Genomic DNA, 11,648 nt, shown 5'->3' on the forward strand with positions numbered 1-11,648 from the left:
TGCAAAATTTGAATACACAAGAGTCGATTTGAAACATTGCATAAACGTTGATCTATAATGAAGATGATATCATAAAACCTATTCTAGACATCAGTGAACAAAGTCTGTAGTGCATTATAACGAATGATTTTGAAAATTATTAAAATTTTACTGTATTTCAGTCATCTTAAAAGGTATACGGAACAACTGATGATATACAAAACGTTTAGCCCTGTGTAGTAAAGTTCAATTTGTTTTTCCAGTTGTTTGTGAATTGGAAAATTAGATCAAGCAAATCCCATCCGGATAGTCTGGGATTGCAGTATTATTCTCCACAATGTGACCTGCATTGTAACTATTTGTGGCACATGGATTCTCTGACTCCACTAGCTCCACTACAGTCATGGATATGCCATCCGACTTAATAAAATGAAACATATAAGAAGATCCCGATCACGGAAACTAACAGCAAAATTAGGTAAGAATCTAATATTGACATATTTTGAAATAGGCCTACATAGATTGACATATTTGAAAGACTAAACTTTGTTGACTTGAGGTCTTTTCTTAAAATGTAAAATAATTTGAAGGTCAAGATTAGATAGAGATTGATATTTTTGTGTTCTGGGTTGTTGCTCAAGAGCTGCTAGGCGGTTGCTATGTGGTTGCTAGGTTGTTCTCTGGGTGACCTTCCATTATGCCCACATACAGACATCTGTTAAGAGGTCTCAGAAGTCTCAGTGCTTTTGTTGCTCTTAAACCTGATCTAAACCTATTTGTATGTTATTCAAGTAGCCTACATGTACATAATATTAATAAATTCTTCTTTATATGGGGAACAAAATAGGATTTTTACCTAATCATTTATTTTCCAATTAAATGTCTTAGTTTGAGCTGGACAAGCATTAAAAAATCCCTTTATAAATCTATCAATTTCAATATGAGTTATAGTAATGATAGGCCTAACGAGCTCAGACAATGGCTGTGTCCGAAACCACTCACTCGTTCACTCATTCACTAATCCCTTGTGTATGGCATTTGAGTGCACTATATCTGCAAGGAGTGAACGAACTGAAGTGAGTGAATTCGGACGCTGACGTTTACACTGTGCGTCGGAGAGCTGGAGCTGTCGCAGAAAAGGCTTCGCCACACGTATAGTGATAAAACTCCTTTTATCTTTCATGTTACTTACTTAATAATAATATATAATATAATAATATTAACAACAATAACAATCATAATGACTTTATTTTGTAATTATATATACCTAACCTCCGTGCCAGCTTTGTAGTTTCATCGATTGAAATTGTTGGGCGCCCTCAGGCGACCGTTATTACATTCGAATGAATACGCTTCCTATGATTAACGGATATTTTTCAAATCATCCACCAAATTATCATCTCTCCCTTTACAGTTTAATGAGTTAACAACAATGCCACAAATTATTAAAACACCTGGCTGTTAGTAAAACACATTAAATTGTGTTAATGCCTAAATAATATATTTTAATTAAAAAATTATATAGGCTACCTTTATAATTTACCTTAATAATATCATTTCATTTCATTTACATATTCATCTAGGCCTATATTTATATTGTCTCAATATTTCAATATGTTTTATTCAAGTAATGATTGATAAAAAGATAAATAAATGTTAAAGCAGAAATAAGAAAGCTGTAAAGTAATCTCTGGTTTAAACTTGCTCGCTCCCTCACTTTCACGCGAGCTCAGTCCTCTCCGCATTGGATTGTGGGAAATAGTGCTTCAGCAAGTGTACATCGAATGTACACTCTAATTCAGAGAGGATTGTGGGTAAAATTAGTGAACGAATGTAGGGAATGATGTCGTTCACTAAGAATTCAGACACCACTACAAAATGGCCGACACCCGATATAGTGCACTATATAGTGGATAGGGAGCGATTTGAGACACAGCTCTTGGTGACCTGGATATTGATATTTTGTCATTAAGGAGAGCAAGAGCCAAAGGTGAATTGGACCCCTAGTGAATTTTATGCTAACTGCAAATTGTAAACTATCAGCCATTTGAAGATTGTGAAATTAGTGTTGTCTACAAGAGGGAGCAACAGGAATCTTTTAAAGGGCACCTATTATGGAATTTTGAAATTTACCTTTCATGTAGTGTGTCACATAGATCTAAGTGAACAAAAACATCCTGCAAAGTTTGAAATATGAAAGTGCACCGTATATAAAGTTATTGTCTTTCAAAAGTAAGAGTCGACTCTGAGTCATTTTTATGAATCGTTAGAAGACCGAAGCTTTTTCTCTGACTAGATGACGTCAACTTGTCAAGTTATTTGAATACGATACGCCCACTTATTGCGCTCCAAGGCCAGGGAAAATATCATGGCGACGAGACGCTGTGTTCTGAAGTGCGACTCAAAAGCCAACTTTTTTCATCTGCCCAAGGAGGAGCATTTGAAGACTAAGTGGCTACAATTCATATAACTATACCACAGAAGTATAGTCCGAGCCTTGTGCTTTGTTCGCGCCATTTTGAAGAAGATTGCTTTTTAAATGCAATCAAACTTGGATTCGCGAGCCGGCTGATATTGAAGGAAGGTTCATGTATTTGCAACAGCTTCCTCCTCCGTATCACAACCTGTAAGTGTTATTAATAATTGTTGCTTTTATGTTTTATGTAGCATGCTTAATAATTATTTTGTTTGTTGTGTAAGCACCGTTTTAGCTTCTAGGTCTTCAATGACAATTGTATTGAGATATGTGAAGTGTTTGTCGTTGTTTTCGGAGTTGTCTTAAAGAATAGAGTAATACCTCGTAGTAACGTAACTGCATTTTTTTTTTTGTAAAAACGTTATGTTTATGCATCGGGCTAATGCAAACAAAGACTGATTGTGCTTTTACAATATGAACTCTGGGCTATGCTCGCTAACATAACATTAAATTCTTTATCTTATTTTTAGTTTTTTACTACAAACTACAAAGCAGTGGACTATAATCATTATTATAACACGATTTAATTGATAAAAGCATCATTGTACTCCGTGTTAAACAATAAGTATTATCTCTGTAAACACTGCTGGGTCATCTGACCAATCAACGCAGATTAGCGTCGCGCAAAGGAGGGGTTTGGAAAAATGAGTCGTTGAACGAATCATTTGGGAGTCGGTGAGCAAATCAGGTAAAAATAAATGCATATTATACGAAAACAAAAGTGTTTTTTGACATTGCATGCACGTAAAACTGTTGTTGGGGACTCCTAAAACAACATTAGGAACATTAGGAACATCAGCCAGCGCACATACCTGTATTTAGTTCCTGTTTTCAGTCGAAGTCCAAAGTAGTCGATTGTCGAGTTCACGCGCGTGATCATAGGTAACTAAACCTAAACCACGTGAACTCGACAATCGACTACTTTGGACTTCGACCGAAAACAGGAACTAAATACAGGTATGTGCGCTAGCTGATATAACATCATTTTTATTAATATCTTTCACATCTACTGCAGTAAGATTCAATCGTGTTCACTCTGAAGGAATCACTCAACATGACTGGGCACTTGTAACGACACATCAAGGATGTTAAGAGGCTAAAAGCAGGTTTAAAATTAGTCCCCATTGAAGTCAATAGGGTGCAAATTTTAAAAAGAGGATAACACGGTGTAGGCAACACCGATTTTTGTCGTTGTTCTCTGTATTGACAGCACTCCAAATTTACTAAAAATTGAGCTCAATGTTAAAATTGACCGGAGTTCTCCTTTAAGGCTTTTTCTAGCTGTCTCCATCCCTTTGAATGGAAAAAATGCATTGATCTGAACTATGATGTACTCACAGTATAGATTTGTATAGAAATCTGTGAAAATGCTTAGCCTACAGATCATTAAATGTTTATTCAACATTTATAGATTAAATATTGCTGTCCATTTAAAATAAAGAGATCATTTTATTTGTCTTTTTCAAGATAATATATATATATATATACTATTTCTATAAAGACACATATTCACTGTTGTGGTATGGATAATAAAACCACAGGAGGAGATTGCTTCCATCAGGAGAACATGTCGCAAAGTAGAGCGCTTGTGGAAATCCACTAACTTGGAAGTGCACAGACTGCATTTAAAGGAGCTGATTGTATCACTAAACGAAATGATAAAGCAGATACATTGCTGATTTGTTATGAACATACTCCCCAGGCCGTGCACTTCGATCCTCGGGCCAGAGTCTGTTCATGGTCCCAAAGACTCGCTATAAAACCCGGGGAGACCTGTCCTTTCAGGCTGTAGCCCCCAGACTTTGTTCCTCCGTGTAGCCGACTCTGTCGATTCTTTTAAAAGGCATCTCAAGACACTGTTATTTAAACAAGCTTTTAGTTGACGGGTTTTATTTGGGGCTTTTTAAATGTTTTAATTTTTATTGATTGTATACTGTTTTATTATTGTGGTTGCACTTTGTTAAGAACTTTGTGATTTTATCTGTGAAAAGTGCTCTATAAATAAACTTTACTTACTTACTTACTTACTTACTTAAAACGAAGTAAAAATTAAAAGGGCCATACAATAAATAAGATTATTATTTTCAGATAAATAAGATTTTGAACTGCAAATTATATTTTCACATTTATTTGAAATGGTCCTGTGACATCATATGACATGATGAGATTAGTCTAAATTTAAATATTGAATAACACATAGCCTATGCTACACTATATTATGATCACATTCATTTTGACAGTTAACATTTTTATACAGGTTTTTTCCCTTCTCTTTCAATATAACAGTATAGGAAATTCCTTTGAAATTCGGTTGCCCTTTTTGACACCTGTGACTTGTAGCCTATGTTTCTGTTGCGTGTTTCATCAAACCCCAACTTTGAAGATTCAAGGTGGTCTTCTCCAACTTGAATCAAACCACATCATAGGCTAGCTACATTACTTAAAACAGCCTATGATCGCTATCATGGGCAATATTGGTGCTTGGACCTCGATGATTGCCTTGTGGCTATATTTTGTTTTTATTATAGTATAAATGTAGTATAGATAATGTAGTAGATTAAATAGGTCGCCGAATGCTTGTTTGCTATGATGTTGCCAACTTGCCACCCTTATGGCAATCTATAAATAATTTTCTAGATCAACCCCCCCCCCCCCCCCCCCCCCCCCCCAGATCTAAAAGTCTAGATCCGCCCCTGAATAAAATGTGACGTGACTCAAATTTATAGCAACTTACCTGAAAAATAACACACATTCGATTTCATGTCAGACATTTGAGGTTGTTTGTTGCCGTCAGACCAACGCACGACGCCACGTCATGTATTTTCAAACTGACAGCGCCGGCCAGTGAGTTGGCCAAGCTTTCGCGCCCCCGTCATTCAACCGGAGTCCCGGACCACGTGGCACATGCTGTGTGCATTGTAGCACTTGCGTTCGCGTGCTTGCATGCTATGTTTACATTTATATTTTAATTTAGGTAGGCTTCATGTTTTTGGCCTATAGGGAATAGAAAATATTTATCTCATTACAAAAACAATACCCAATGTCAAGAGTTACTGAGGGACAGTTTTTATCAGTGCAATGTCTTTGCCACTATATCTGAATAAATACAAAAATATTAGGTGTATAATTGATAGTGAGACCAATTGTGTGCATGAGTGTGGCATATTTAACTAACTCTTCCCCCTCAGGCTATTTGACCCAACCTTGAGTCACTGGTCTAATCACAATGTGACTTCGATGATTACAGCAAAAGGTCTATCAGCTGAAATAAAGCAGTGTCATCTAATTGCACAGAAATATGGTAGGCCTAGTATAATTTTTTTCACACACTCGTTCTCAGTATTGCTGAGGACATCAGAAAGGCCGCCCTTCATCAGTGAAGACATGAGATGCAGTTATGAGAGTTAATGAATGGAGAATTGGTGCCACTAGAACTGAAACAGAAGAAAAGCGTCTGGATTCATCTTACTGTACAGTAGGCTATACTTATGTGGGCGAGTTTCGCTGTAGTTCTAGTCTGCTACATTTATAAATCAACAGTGCCACCTGCTGTTCTCATCGAAATAGAACATAGTATTCTATAGGGCCTGGACTCCAACTCTCCCAATAGTAGGAATTTACAAACAACACAAAATCTAATTAGATTATATTAAAGGTTTTGTTAACGTTTAATAGTTTGTTAACTTCAGCCACACACACCATCTGGTCTAAACCCGACCCTCCAAAGACTGGTCAGTTACCTAATATATAAAAGACAGAGAGCACATTCTGTATTTGGATAGGTTTTCTGGCTGGATTAAGCTCTTGTTTTTTTGCTATTTACTGTAGGGTCAAGGGTCAAGGTTTGTCCCCATTAGCCACTGCTGATTGATGTAATTATACCATCTGGCAGATCATTGTATAATTACATAAATCTGGACAATATTCTGCTGGGAAACCCTGGGTCCAGCCATTCATGTGGACGTAAATTTGACACGTGCCATCTACCTAAACATTGTTGCAGAGCAGGTACACCCCTTCATGACAATGATGTTCCCTTGTGGATGTGGCCTCTTTCAGCAGGATGCACTCTGCCACACCGCACACATTATTCAAGAATGGTTTGAGGAACAGTTATGAAACGTTCATGGTGTTGCCTTGGCCTACAAAATCCCCAGATGTCAATCCAATCGAGCTCCTGTGGGACGTGCTGGACTACCAAGTTTGCACCTCGCAACCTACAGGACTTGAAGGATCGGCTGCTTTCAATGTCTTTGATGCCAGATAGGCCTACCTGTACAAAAAAATGATGTGGACATTGAAGATCTCAAAAATGAAGTTTATTACAGCATAGCAGTGGCAAAGTACACAAAGCACATTATTGGGTTCGCCGGAGTCAGCATGAACCCAGAACATCCAAAGCTTAAACCTTTTATCATGTTACAGTTTACCACTCTTAATGTAAATTAAATTGCTCGTGTTGCAACAGCTGGTCTGTACTGTATGTTAATGAAGTTGAGACACCCATTGTCTGAGATGGTTCTCTGTGTCCCACACCCATTCCCATTCTACAATTGACCATTTGCTCAGGATGTGATCACCCCAAATGGTGAAGAAACAATATAACTTGACTTATGATAATTAAACCATTTTGGGAATGAGCTCATTCTAAAATATATTTTGGAGTGGAATCTGGGTGAAGGCAGACTACAATTGGCGCTGTTTTGTCATCACGCGGAGGACAAGCAGCATTTTAGACTTGGCCATAATGGTTTGGCTCATCGGTTTATGTACATACTGTATTTAAAAAAAATACTGTATTTTAAAGATTATTATGTAAAATCCAAATTAAGTTTTACAGATCTTTATTGGAAAGGGTTTAAACATTGTTTTTAATGTTTGTTTAGTGAACTAAACAATTGTTGCACCTGTGGAACAGTCCTAAACACTTGACAGACAACTAACGTCACAGTTTTATGACATTAAAGAGACCTTACTGACTCTGAAAAACACCAAAGGAAAGATGCCCAGGGTCCATGACTTGTCTTTTTTTGCTGCTTTTCTTTTCTTTTCTTTTTTTGCTGAGTTTATAAAAGCAATATCAGTATTGCAGTCTTCCACGTGCCTTTATATCAGCATGGCTGTGATTACTTTATGGGTAATATTTTACTATTTTATAGTTTTTAGGGGACTCTGTGCTTATATTTTGCCCTGTCTGCTGCGTTTTAGGCTTGTCAAGGTCAGTAATTAAGGATTTTGGATCGCATGTTCTTGTGGTGCCATCAGCCAGGCAGTGTTGTCATGACATAATTTCCCCTTGGCTCTTAAGTGGTTAGTCTCATGACATTTACTGCCCAGTAATTGGCTCAAAAGCATACAAGGTGCCCTGCTTTGTGCCTGACCGGCTGATCAGGTCAGGTTAGGGTTGGGGCCTCATTAGCCTGTCAGGTTAGAATCGAGGCACCTTTCTGCAATGAAGAAGGAGTGTTTCTCAGAACTCTAATTGAAGCTTGTTTCCTTGCTCCTCCTTTTTCGGCCTCTGACCTTTAAATCGATTGAAGTCTGCCACCATGAAGGACACATCAATTATCTGAACACACTGAGGAGGCAACAAGAGAAAGGAAGTTTCCAAAAGAGCTAAGAGGATCACATCTGAATCTTCTACTCATGCTCCATGTTGCCAGAAGCACACTCTAATTGCAATTTAGGGTGATTGGAAAAATGTGCCTCTACATTTTTGCAAAACCCCATACAATTCACTGCAGTTTCCAGCTGAAATGAACAGTAGTTCAATTCAATTCAATTCAAGTTTATTTGTATAGCGCTTTTCACAATACATATTGTTTCAAAGCAGCTTTACAGAAAATGCATTTCAAAAATGTACAAACAAAAATACAGTTAGTTAATCATAAATTTAGGGCATAACATATCGCCGGCGTTGGGTCGTCTCTTCACAGGCGTCGAGTCGTCTCATCACAGGCGTTGGGGCATCTGAAGTCTCCATGAGAGGCTGGATACACAACTGCAGCTGGCGAACTCTATTTGAGTTATCTCGGGACAGGCGTCATATTTTATCATATTCTAGGTCAAGATCATATTTTCTTGACCTAGTAAGAACTCTAGCGGCTGCATTTTGGACTAACTGTAGCTTATTTACGGAGGATGCAGGACAACCGGCTAGTAGAGCATTACAGTAATCTAGTCTCGAGGTCATGAATGCATGAACTAACTTTTCTGCATCAGAAACAGAGAGCATGTTACGTAGCTTAGCAATGTTTCTAAGGTGGAAAAAGGCTGTTCTTGTGACATTTGAAATATGATTTTCAAAAGACAAGTTGCGGTCTAGTATGACACCCAGGTCTTTTACTGTAGGGGATAAAGTAACAGGACGTCCTTCTAGATTAAGGTTGTTGTAAGAGGTTTTGTGGGCAGTTTTTTGGACCAATCAGTAATACCTCCGTTTTATCTGAATTTAATAGAAGAAAATTACACGTCATCCAATATTTTATATCTTTAACGCACTCTGTCATTTTAGATAATTTAGTGTTATCATCTGGTTGTGATGAAATATATAATTGAGTGTCAACAGCATAACAGTGGAAACTTATTCCATGTTTTCTTATAATATTACCAAGTGGCAGCATATAAATTGAGAATAGCAGAGGGCCTAATACAGATCCTTGCGGCAATCCATAATTTACTGACGTTATCTTTGATTTTTCCCCATTTAAATGGACAAAATGGTAACGGTCTGATAGGTACGATCTAAACCAGCTTAATGCCTGTCCCTGAACACCAGTGTAATTTTGAAGTCGATCTAAGAGTATTTTATGATCTATAGTGTCGAACGCAGCACTAAGATCGAGTAAAACTAGTATTGAGATACAGCCTTGGTCAGAAGCTAAAAGTAAATCATTTGTAATTTTAACGAGTGCAGTTTCTGTGCTATGATGTGGCCTGAATCCAGACTGAAATTTTTCATAGATATCGTTTTCTTGCAAGAAAGAGCACAGTTGAGCGGACACAACTTTCTCTAGTATTGTGTGACTAGAGAAAGTTGTGGCCGTAAAACACCAACAAATGTTCAACAACCTGTTCACATGATCCATTCTGTTTCATTGTGACTATAGAGCCAGATTATTGATGAAAAAAAACGTCATTTTTGCACGATTTCTTGCAAAATACTATATGATCTCAAAACTATAGGCATGATATAATGGCCACCATATCGGTATTGGCCGATATATATTAATTTGTAATGTTATCGGCCCGATAAGAAGATTTAGCCGATATATTAATGACAATAAATAATGGATTATTTCCTTCAGCTGAGCTGAGACACTTCAGATTCGCACTGTTAGTCATGGTGGTTTTGAATTTCTTAAAACATGATTGAAACCACTTAAAAAAGAAAAATACAGTCAAGTGCAACATTTGCAGTCTGTCATATACACAGGTTTCTTGTATACAAACAATACCGGATGCGCGCGCATCCAAGAGGCAAGACCGCTGTTATGCCGAGTTCAATAATAAACTGCAATTTCAGAGTTGAATCTGTTTGCTTGTGTTTCATTTGCATATTAATATAACATTATGTAAAAAGTTAGTTAGTTGACTAGTATGAAATTGTCCAACTAAGTTTGCGAATCATAAAAACATGACATACCCTATGCATTTAGGTTAGTTTACAGCACAACAGCTCCGCGTCATCTCTGCTTCTGCTAGATATAGCCGTAAAGACTGTTGCTTTCTGCCTCTTAGATGCGCGCGCATCTACGTGATGACGTTGCACAGAAACCCGTGTATAGGCTAAAATAAATTATAATGAGAACATGATAATTGTGTGCTTGGGACATGGCTTTTAAAAGTGAGACTTTTTTTTATTTTATTATCAGGCTCTCAAAAATTATATAATTTATTTATGGATTTAGATTATCGCCCAATTTATCAGTTATCGGATTTCAAATATAAAGAGTTATCGGTATCGGCTAAAATGTTCATATCGGTGCACCGCACCCCTCCTCAAAACACTTTAACCAAAAGTGCATGCGTAAACTAGAACATTTACATGTACATGCATGCACATAAATTCACAATTATGTTCTGTCTTGTCTGCACCTGTTCTCGGTCGTCTCTATGGTTTCCAATCAGTTAAGTCTTGTCAGCTGTTCCTTGTTTAGTCTGCTTGTGTATTTATACTCCCCGTTCTGTTCTATCCCTTGTTGTTGTCAAGTGCACACTGTCTCGTACGTTGGCTTGTTATCACGTTTGGTATAAATTCTGTTGTTATTTGAATCTGCATGATCATCGTCTTCATAAGGGAACCTAGCGTTACAATGTATAGCTTATCTGATGTAGTAAACTTGGGGTAGCTACTAGCTCACCTGGTAGGCTACATGAGTCTCGCAAAACCATACGCAAAACACAGGTCGCAAAACACAGGTCACAAAAAAAAAAGAGTTCAAAGATTTGTAGAAGCTAAAATGGCATGGTAGTTTCAGCAAATACATCTCACATTTGTTTCTGTTAACACTATCTGTTCGGTTTAGGCTAGGATTTAGTGCAAGTGGTACAATATTTTTGAAACGCGATAGCATTTCATTTCTGAAATACGTACGTGATACGTAGGCCTACAACAACCAAAGTAATAAAACGTTCACGTTAATTTTTAAAATAAAACAGACTTGATTTTAGCACCACTCTCATTGGACATTTCACTTTGAAAGTGTTGCGAAATGTGAAAGAAGCAATGTAATAAATGTCGTCATAGGCACGTTTTATCAATGAGCATGTGTTGTCTAATTGTGAAACCAGAAAAACTGTTTAATACACAAACATTTGTGAATAAACTCTCAGTGAATAATGAGAAGAAAGATGGGATAATGTGTCAGTTTATCTCTTAATCAACACACAAAAGTATTTTCTGGATACACACCCATCTAGTGTGACAGCGCTGAAAACATAAGGACACCTGATACCTGCTGTCCTGTGTAGTTTTTCACTCCCTCATGTCCCACCGCAGTCATCTGTTAACTAAGAAACCAGAAAAATACCCTCCTGTCTTTTTTTATTGCAAAATGCATTGTAAAATAACATTATGAAAAAAACAATGGTTTGATAAATGATTCTAAGCGCTTTAACATTTTCACAGAACCTGATAGCACCAAACGCTGATACAAAAACGTTTTTCAGAATAAGGATTAGACACAACTAT

This window comes from Phoxinus phoxinus, assembly GCF_949152265.1.
Source record: "Phoxinus phoxinus genome assembly, chromosome: 6".
NCBI classification, from domain to species: domain Eukaryota; kingdom Metazoa; phylum Chordata; class Actinopteri; order Cypriniformes; family Leuciscidae; genus Phoxinus; species Phoxinus phoxinus.